Source organism: Eleutherodactylus coqui, chromosome 1, assembly GCF_035609145.1.
Source record: "Eleutherodactylus coqui strain aEleCoq1 chromosome 1, aEleCoq1.hap1, whole genome shotgun sequence".
Classification (NCBI taxonomy): Eukaryota; Metazoa; Chordata; class Amphibia; order Anura; family Eleutherodactylidae; genus Eleutherodactylus; species Eleutherodactylus coqui.
The window spans coordinates 339,832,318-339,842,251 of NC_089837.1; the positions used below are offsets into that span (position 1 = coordinate 339,832,318).

Consider the following 9,934-nt stretch of genomic DNA (forward strand, 5'->3'; position numbering starts at 1 on the left):
ACGCTAAAAAATTGAGGCAAAATGCAAAGAAACGCAATAAAAGTAATAAAAAAAAACATTTGTACCCCAAAATGGTACCAATAAAAACTACAGCTCGTCTCGCAATAAATAAGCCCTCACAGAACTCCGTCCATGAAAAAAAAAAGTTATAGGACTTTAAATGCAGCGATTTAGAAAAAAAATAAATTTTCCGAAAAAAGGGTTTTTATTGCAGAGAAGTGGAAAAACCTAAAAAAAATATATAAATTTTGGCATCATTGTAATCGTACCGACCCGCAGAAAAAAATGTAGTGTGTCATTTATGCTGCATAATTAACGCTTTAAAAAAAAAAAACAACAAAAATCTATGGCAGAATTGATGCATTTTCTCTTCCCGATATCATAAAAAAAAAATACTAAAAGTTTTACAATATAGTCTATGTACCCAAAAATGGCACCATCAAAAACTACAGTTCGCCACAAAAAACAAGCCCTTATACGGCAGTATCGACGGAAAAATAAAAAAGTTATGGCTTTTGAAAAATGGAGATTAAAATTTACCAGAAATCGTTTGGTCCTCAACGCCAGAATAGGCCATGTCATTAAGGGGTTAAGAGGCTCCTCTGTCCTCCACTCATTACTTGTAGTAATGGCACCTATTTGAACTTGTTATCAGTATAAAAGGCACCTGTCCACAACCTCAAGCAGTCACACTCCATACTCCACTATGGTGAAGCCCAAACAGCTGTCGAAGGAGACCAGAAACAAAATTGTAGCCCTGCACCAGACTGGGAAGACTGAATCTGCAATAGGCAAGCATCTTGGTGTGAAGAAATCAACTGTGGGAGAAATAATTAGACAATGGAAGAGATACAAGACCACTGATAATCTTCCTCGATCTGGGGCTCCACGCAAGAGCCCACCCCGTGGGGTCAAAATGATCATGAGAATGGTGAGCAATAGAACCACACGGGGGAACCTAGTGAATGACCTGCAGAGAGCTGGGACCAACGTAACAAAGGCTACCATCACTAACACACTACGCCACCAGGGACTCAGATCCTGCAGTGCCAGACGTGTCCCCCTGCTTAAGCCAGTACATGTCCCGGGCCGACTGAAGTTTGCTAGAGAACATTTGGATGATCCAGAAGAGTATTGAGAGAATGTCATATGGTCAGATAAAACCAAAGTAGAACTGTTTGGCAGAAACACAACTGGTCGTGTTTGGAGGAGAAAGAATGCTGAGTTGCATCCAAAGAACACCATACCTACTGTGAAGCATGGGGGTGGCAACATCATGCTTTGGGGCTGTTTCTCTGCAAAGGGACCAGGACGACTGATCTGTATACATGAAAGAATGAATGGGGTCATGTATGGTGAGATTTTGAGTGCAAACCTCCTTCCATCAGCAAGGGCACTGAAGATGAAACATGGCTGGGTCTTTCAGCATGACAGTGATCCCAAGCACACCGCCAGGGCAATGAAGGAGTGGCATCATAAGAAGCATTTCAAGGTCCTGGAGTGGCCTAGCCAGTCTCCAGCTCTCAATCCTATAGAAAACCTTTGGAGGGAGTTGAAAGTTCGTGTTGCCCAGCGACAGCCCCAAAACATCACTGCTATTGAAGCGGTCTGTATGGGGGAATGGGCCAACATACCAGCAACAGTGTGTGCCAACCTTGTGGGGACTTACTGAAAACGTTTGACCTCTGTCATCGCCAATAAAGGATTTATAACAAAGTATTGAGATGAACTTTTGTTATTGACCAAATACTTATTTTCCACCATAATTTGCAAATAAATTCATTGAAAATCAGACGATGTGATTTTCTGGATGTGTTTTCTCATGTTGTCTCTCATTGTTGAGGTCTACCTATGATGTCAATTACAGGCCTCTCATCTTTTTAAGTGGTAGAACTTGTACAATTGGTATCTGACTAAATACTTTTTTCCCCCTCTGTAAATACTATAACACTTTCTTCTCTGTACAAGAATATAACTACCAGAATACTGTTTCCTATGTACAAGAATATAATGACTATATTCTTGTACATAGGAGGATGTATTATAGTGTTTTTTTCCCTATATACAGGGGGCAGTATTATACCGGTAGTAGTTATTTTCTTATACATAAGGAGCAGTATTATAGTTGTTATATTCTTGTACTTAGGGGGCAGTATCGTAGTAGTGAGGCAGAAGCGACCTATTATCAATATGAATTTCCCTGACTAGATGCCTAAAATAATAAATTTTATTAGATACTAGCTAAAAAAATGGGGATAATAGAAAAATCACCCATCCATGGACAAACAAACACAAAAAACAACCAGAGGGAGACCAGTGTTATACACACTGGTCCCTTTGCATAATTCAGCAATGAAGCCAATATACCTAGGAAAAAACGAGGAAATGGATAAATTAGATTTCAGTTTAATAACCGAAACTAATTTTGTAGTGCCAGTAGGGTCTGAAATTCCAGCCAGCAGTGTGTTGGACTAGAAGACCCAAGCACTGATGTTTACTACAATGTTTGCGCCAATTAGGTCCACTATTCATGCCTACTATGTTATGGGCTGAAAGGTCACACTAACGGACCAACGCGTGTCAATAGAGGTATAATCTTCAGGGACCTAAATACCCTCATACAGTGTTAGAATAATGTCCTGATCGTGGTATGTCCCAGATATCGATGGGTATCCTACCCCACAATAAGGAAAGACTGACAATCCACCATCAAACACGAGCAGATCCTGCTGTTTTCGTTGTCCACCATCCAAAGACGGGTGCCACCATCGTTCATGCCCCTGTGTCTGTTGGAACAATTTTCAGGCTCTTGGCTGAAGGACATTTGGTCTCGTGACGCCCATTACATGTCTAGACTGCTCCGGAGTGGAAATGGGTTGTCTTCAGTGATGAATCCAGGTTTAGTTTAAGCACTGGTAACGGAGATCTAGTGGCGAGTGCCTCAATTCTGCCTTTGCTGTGGAGCGGCACACTGCCTCCACTGCTGGTGTGATGTTCTGGGGTGCCATCGCATATGAGTCGGTCCCCCCCTAGTAGTGGTAGGAGAGACAATGACTGCTCAGCAATATGTTCAGGACATCCTGTAGCCACATGTGTTGTCTCTCATGGCAGCTTCCAAAAGGCATTTTCCAGCAGGTTAATATGTGAAAAACTGTCTAAAAATTTTGTAACAATTTTAGAAAAATTTTCCTCAGTATAAAACTGTGAAGACTTTGAATATCCCACCATCAGCAGTATATAATATCATCAAAAGATGCAGAGAATCTGGAGAAACTCGGGTGCACAACGGACAAGGCCGACAGTCAATTTTGGATGTTTAAAATCTGCGAGCCCTCAGGCAGCACTGCATTAAATACAGGCATGATTTTGTAGTGTAACTCACTACATGGGCTTAGGAGTGATTATCGCTTGGAACAACTATTGGGCGCTTTAGTGCCCGACAGTCGGCCCATGTAAGGGACCTTTCACACTGGACAGAATAGGCCACACAACGCACTGCAAGCCGTGGTAAATTGTGCACCAGAATCCGCAGGTTACCCATGGATTTAGATGCAGAATTGAAAATGGCTTAAAATTTGCCTGCAATTCCACATCAAAATCTACAGTTTGACCTGTGGATTTTGTTGTGGAAATCCTCAGCAGTTGATTTGGCTGAATTGTGCTGCAGCGTAATTCTGTCCCATGTGAGAGGTCCCTTAGGCTGCATGTCCACGGGCGTGATTCCGCTGTCTGAAGCTTTCCATAGCGTTGCTATGGAAAGCGCAGCTGCGCCGTCGACAAGCGGAGAATCACGGCGATCTTCTACTTGCGGGATTTAAATCGCAGCATCCTGCGAGTCTCCGCAGTGAGCCTATCTGTCGCTACGCCCGTGGACAGGCAGCCTTAGGGTATCCTTACTCATACACTTTACAATCTGCGACCCTCTGATGGGTAAGGTGGTTGGAGCAGCAGGTCCCGGGGGATTCCCATTGGCCGTTAGAAGTCATGTATGCAGATTAGGAGCAGAGAGCAGATTTGATGTAGCGTCATTATACAAGTCTAGAAGCTTCTATTTCCCCGTAGTCCCGGCTCTGAGCAGTCACCATGTATCAAAACTATACTTTCAGGAATCAAGTCTATAGTTTTCAACTTAAGAAGTGTGCTGGAAAGTGTCCCAAGTCACCAACCAGGAGGAGGCGCTGTAGTGAGCTCTCAGTTCTGCTTCGTTGCAGGTGCTGATTGCTGTTGATGACCGTTCTCCTTCTCTGTTACAGGGAAGGTGGAGGGGGAGATCACAAGCTGAGTGGTTGTTTTGTATCTTGTAGTTACATAAGAAATAAGGTAATGTGTGGCGCAAAGTGTTAAGGCAGCAGAAATGAAGTTTTAGGGCTAATGCCCACGGCCGGATTTCCGTTGCGTTACACCGCAACTATTAGGTTCTATCGAACCTAATAGCTGAATGTTCACACCGCGGAATTCCACAGCGTGAAATAAACTGCAGCATATCCTATTTGCCTCGGGAATATGTGCGTCCGGCTTCCTTTGTAGTTAATGGAAGCCGTCCGTCACGCTATTCTCCCGCTGTCAGTAGAGCGGAAGTATCGCATGAATACGCGACCCTGCCCAGCGCCGGTCACGTCATGCGCTGTACTGCGCATGTGCGTCAGGCGGGCTGTGCACAGCAGATCCGGGAGGTGAGTATGGGGTCTTTGGGGGGGCGTCATGGCTGCGATATTTCGCTGGCCAAGTCCGTCACGGCCGTGGGCACGAGCCCTTAAGTTCTCACTCATGACCTGAAGCATGCGGGTTCAATCCACGCATGGTTCAGGTAGCCAGCTCAAGGTTGACTCAGCCTTCGATCCTTCCGTGGTCAGTAAAATGAGTACTCAGCTTGGTGGGGGGCAATAAATAAAAATTACCTGAAAGCGCTGCGGAATACGTTGGCGCTATACATAAATGACAAGATTTATTTCTTTTTATTTTTTTATGTTCTTGCAGTGCTGCTGTACCATCTAGTTTAGGGTATCTGTGCAATTGTGTGGCTAGATTCTGCACCTTCAAAATAGCTTCAAGGAGAAGACTCACTTTGCCATAAGGTGACTGCAAATATCTTAACCCCTTAACGACCAGCGCATAGTCTTTTTACGCTTTGCCCAAGTGGGCTTTATTCTCTGAGGACGTAAAAACATGCGTCCTACAGAGAATAAAGCCCCGTGGGCTATGGACGTGACAGCTCCATGCTGTCGGTGCCCACAGGTAGCAGACAGCATGGAGCTGTCATCCCGGGCTGCGGGGACCCACAATAAAGTGTAAATAAAGTTAAATATTTAGCTGCCCAGCTGAAAGTACGTACCTGGCTTCCCCGATGTCTGCCGCAGGTAAAAGGGTCCTCCGGAACCCGGCGCGGCTCTTCTGCGCATGCGCGCAAGACGAACGACGTCACGCGCGTACGCAGAAGAATGGGAACCCCGGGGAGTTTAAAATCTCCTGGTTCCCGGCTCCTGAAGGTAGCCGGGAACCAGGAGATGTCCCCGGGGACCGCGGCGAGCAGTCCCCTGACCCGCGATCGCCGCTATCCACTGGAAAAAGTTTTAAAAAAAGTAAAAATCAGCTTAATTTCACCTCCCCTCATGGATCCGATCCATGAGGGGAGGTGAAAATACTCACCCCCGGTCCTCAGCGGCGCCCCGGTCTTCCGGGACCTTCTGCGCATGCGCGCCTGATGATTGACATTGGGGAGCGTGCACAGAGGGGCTCAGAACCCGGGAAATCTAAAATACCTCTGCTCCTGACTGCCATGTGTAGCCCGGAGCAGAGGGATGTCCCTGCAGAGATGATCACTGTTATCCAATGGATAGCAGTGATCATTAAAAGTAAAAAAAAGTGTAAGAAAGTAATAAAAATAAAGTTTAAAACGCTTACATTTCATCTCCCCTCACGGATCATATCCGTGAGGGAGAATGAAACTACGTACCTAAGGCCCGCGGATTTATCCGCGGAGCTTACCCCAGCTTCTGCGCACGCGCCCGTCGCCAAAGCGGCAGACGCATGCGCAAAAGCCGTGGATTGCCAGGATAACTTAAAATCTCCCTGCTCTTGGCTACAAAACTGAGCCAGGGGCCTGTAGATTTCACGGGGGGCCGCAGTGAGCGGTTCCTGGTCACGTGTTCGCCGTTATCCAATGGAAAATGGCGATCACGTAAAAGTTAAAAAAAAAAAAGTTCGTTTCATCTCCCCTCACCGATGCGATCGGTGAGAGATGAAACTTTTTACCGGAGGCCTCCGTATTTGCACCCTGGCGCGATCTTCCTCCGTGAACTTTCCCGGATTCTGCACATGCGACCGCCGGCAAAACAACGGACACATGCGCAGGAGTCGGGGAGCCCAGGAAACTTAAAATCTCATTACTCCCAGCAACCAACGGTCGCCGAGAGCCCGGAGCAGTGACGGGTGGCCTCGTTGAGCGGTCCCCGGTTACGTGATAAAAAGGTAGCGATCTACCTTAGGTCGGTCTCACATGACCGGATAGGAATTACGGATTCCGCATGCGTTTCATTAGCGGTAATACGCAGATCAATCGCATTGGATTACACAATTCCGCTCACATTAGTGGGCTGGAATTTCGTAATCCACTCGCAGAAAAGAGAACGCAGCAGGTTCTATTTTACTGCGGATATCCGCAACATAGAGCCCATTGTGCTCCATGGTCGCGGATATACCTGCAGCCCATACACAACTACGTTGTATACAGGCTGCGGGTACCTGCGTCATCGCTAAGCGACGGTGCGGGAAATACAAACAAAAAAAAAGTACTGCGCATGACCGCCTGTGTGAGTAGGCAGTTATGCGCAGTACATTACGTGGCCGTACGCAGGGTCACAGCCGGGCTCACAGCCAAGATCCGTTGTGGCCTCCGCAAGCAGATGCCGCCTACGGCTGCGTGAGCCCGGCGTTATTCAGATCGCTACCTGTAATACGCAATTTACAAGAAACCCCGGGAACGCTCGCCTTCATGCAGTTCCAGGAGCAGCTTGTTGAGCTCCTTCTCTGTGAGACTACCGCACCGCAGCAAGATTACAAAGCCTCACAGAGCACCACTTTTTACACCCCATACCCGCCGCTGAGGTCACGAAATACCCCCAAGCGAGAGAGGAGGGGGAATACCCGGTTTTCTTGCCCCATGTACCCATCCCAACCAGCCTCCGTAATTACCCCTGTCTTCGGACATAAAATGCGGTTTATATTATTACTTTTATCTAATATTTAGAGAATGCCAAAAAATGGGGATGGCGGGGGGGATTATTTTTTAGGAAGTCAATTTTTTTTGTGGGCAATGGGGCCTTGAATTTATTCAGTTGTACCCTGATTTCCAGCGGGCATTCCCTCCATTATGGGCCTAGCCATGTGTCCTGTAAGTAGTTTAGGGCCACAATGGGTATGTCTCTGAACACGGGACAAACGGGGGTATCCATTTTGGGGTGAACGTCTTCATTCCTATGTGTGCTGTAAAAAAAAAACAGTTTTTAAATTGACAAAATTGCCAAAAAAGTGAAAATCGGAATTTTTTCCTTCTGCTTTGCTTAGATTTAGTCAAATACTGTGGGGTCAAAATACGCAGTACACCCCTAGATGAATTTGTTAAGAGTTTAGTTTTCAAAATGGGGTCATTTGTGGGGGTTCCTTATCGTTTTGGCCGCTTAATGTCTCTACAAGTGGGCAAGGGGGCCTGGAATTTATTCAGTTGTACCCTGAAATCCAACGGGTGCTCCTTCCATTATAGGCCTAGCCATGTTTCCTTTAAGTAGATTAGGGCCACAATGGGTATGTCTCTGAACACGGGACAAACGGGGGTATCCATTTTGGGGTGAACGTCTTCATTCCTATGTGTGCTGTAGAAAAAAAAACAGTTTTTAAATTGACAAAATTGCCAAAAAAATGAAAATCGTAATTTTTTCCTTCTGCTTGGCTTAGATTCATTCAAAAACTGTGAAGTCCAAAAAGTCATCGTACCCCTAGATAAATTCGTTAAAGGGTCTACTTTTCAAAATGGGGTCACTTGTGGGGGTTCTCCATCGTTTTGGTCACCCAATGGCTCTACAAGTGGGCAATGGGGCCTAAGTCTCCTTCAAGCAAAATTTCTGTTCCGAAAGCCACCGGTTGCTCCTTTCATTTTGGGCCCCATTGTGCATACTGACGTAATACTAGGGCCACAATGGGTATGTTTCTGAGCACGGGACAAACAGGGGTATCCATTCTGGGGTGCAAATCCTAATTTTCATGTGTACTATAGAAAAAAGTTCTGTCTTTAAAATGACATATTTGCAAAAATATGAAATTTTAGTTTTTCTCTTCTAAATTGCATTGACTCCTGAAAAAAACTGTGGGGTTAAAATACTCCTGACACCCCTCAGTGAATACGTTAAAGGGTGTAGTTTTTAAAATGGGGTCACTTGTGGGGGTATCTATCAATTTCACTCCTATGAGCCTTTGGAATCTTGGCTTGGTGTAGGAAAACAAAGTGTTCCTCAAAAAGCTGAAAAGTAATGTTAAATTTGTACGTCTCCTAAATGGTAAAAAAAAAACGAAAGTTTTTCCAATGTGCGCCCAAAATAAAGTAAATGGATGAAAATATTTATCTTAGCAAAATTTTCTATATTATGTTTGCACATATTTGAGATATTGCAGTTGGAAATGTGAAAAAATGACGATTTTTTTCTAAATTTTCCAAATTTTGGCGCTTTTAATAAATAAACACAAATTCTATCGGTCTTTTTTTTCCGCGTAAATGAAGTACAACATGTGGCAAAAAAACAATGTCAGAATCGCTTGGATATGTAAAACCTTTCTGGTGTTTTTCCATGTTAAAGTGGCACGTGTCAGATTTGCAAAATTTGGCCTGGTCATTAAGGCGCAAACAGGCTTGGTCACTAAGGGGTTAAGATTTCCATATTTCTGTAAAGAGATTGAAAATATATGATGTGTTTCTCTGCAGGCATCTCTCCTGATGGCACAAATTCCCAGGGGCAAACGCCTTTGTTTGTGGCGGCATTGCTTGGGCTGCGAAAAATAGTTGAATTGTTGTTGAAATTTAGATCCAACCCCAACCAGTAAGTATACAGTAAAATAGATTATTCTGGTTGTAGAGATATACATATAGCATAGATCTGAGCTATGCTACAGTTACATTAACCTTCTATTTATTGGGCGACCTCATCCATGTGAACATCACGGGGGGATCTTCATTAGACAACCCCTTTTAGCATTATTATTTCATCTATATATATAGTGTAAGGACTAGGCTGCTCACAAACAAATATGGGACCGAAGGTAGAGCCACAACCTGATCCCATTCCGGGGATGTACACAAATAATAAGTAAATGAACTTTTTATATAAATTGGCATCATTTCCTAAACCTTCAAACAGATCTATCCACTCATGTGTTCGATATAAAGTCTATAAGCCCAGGTTTTGCATCTATATCTGATATTTAGTGCATATCCGGTGGAAGCAGATCTGCAATAAAATCCGCTGTGAATTTGCAGTATATTTGCTGTGGGTATTCCCCATCAGATATGTGCCGTGTGAAGGTGGTCTTGGGGTAATGCTACACATGGCAGATTTGTGAACATTTCTCTTTCTGTTCCATACATCTGAATAGAATTTGTAAAAACATAAGCAAATGTATGGAACAGATATATTTATTTACAGAAATATCTGCCACAGATTTGCCACATATGAATGGAACTGCAACATCCCAATATTCTCATACAATATACACATGGCTGTATTCCAGCTCTTCTTTGTATGGTGCCGTAATAGGGCTGCCATAGAGGTGCACGGACCCTCTACTGTCCTGTTTGCTTCCAGTTTCATATGTATGCTTACCGAGGATTCTGTGGCATGTTCCATCAGATCCATATGGAAGGATCAATGTTCCCCCATAAGTATTGCTT

At 44.4% G+C, this 9,934-nt stretch overlaps 1 pseudogene; it reads left to right on the forward strand.

Moving 5' to 3' along the window:
* Nucleotides 1–4,090: 4,090 nt before the first annotated feature.
* LOC136593901 (small nucleolar RNA U3) lies at nt 4,091–4,287 on the forward strand (annotated as a pseudogene).
* The last annotated feature ends 5,647 nt before the right edge of the window (nt 4,288–9,934 follow it).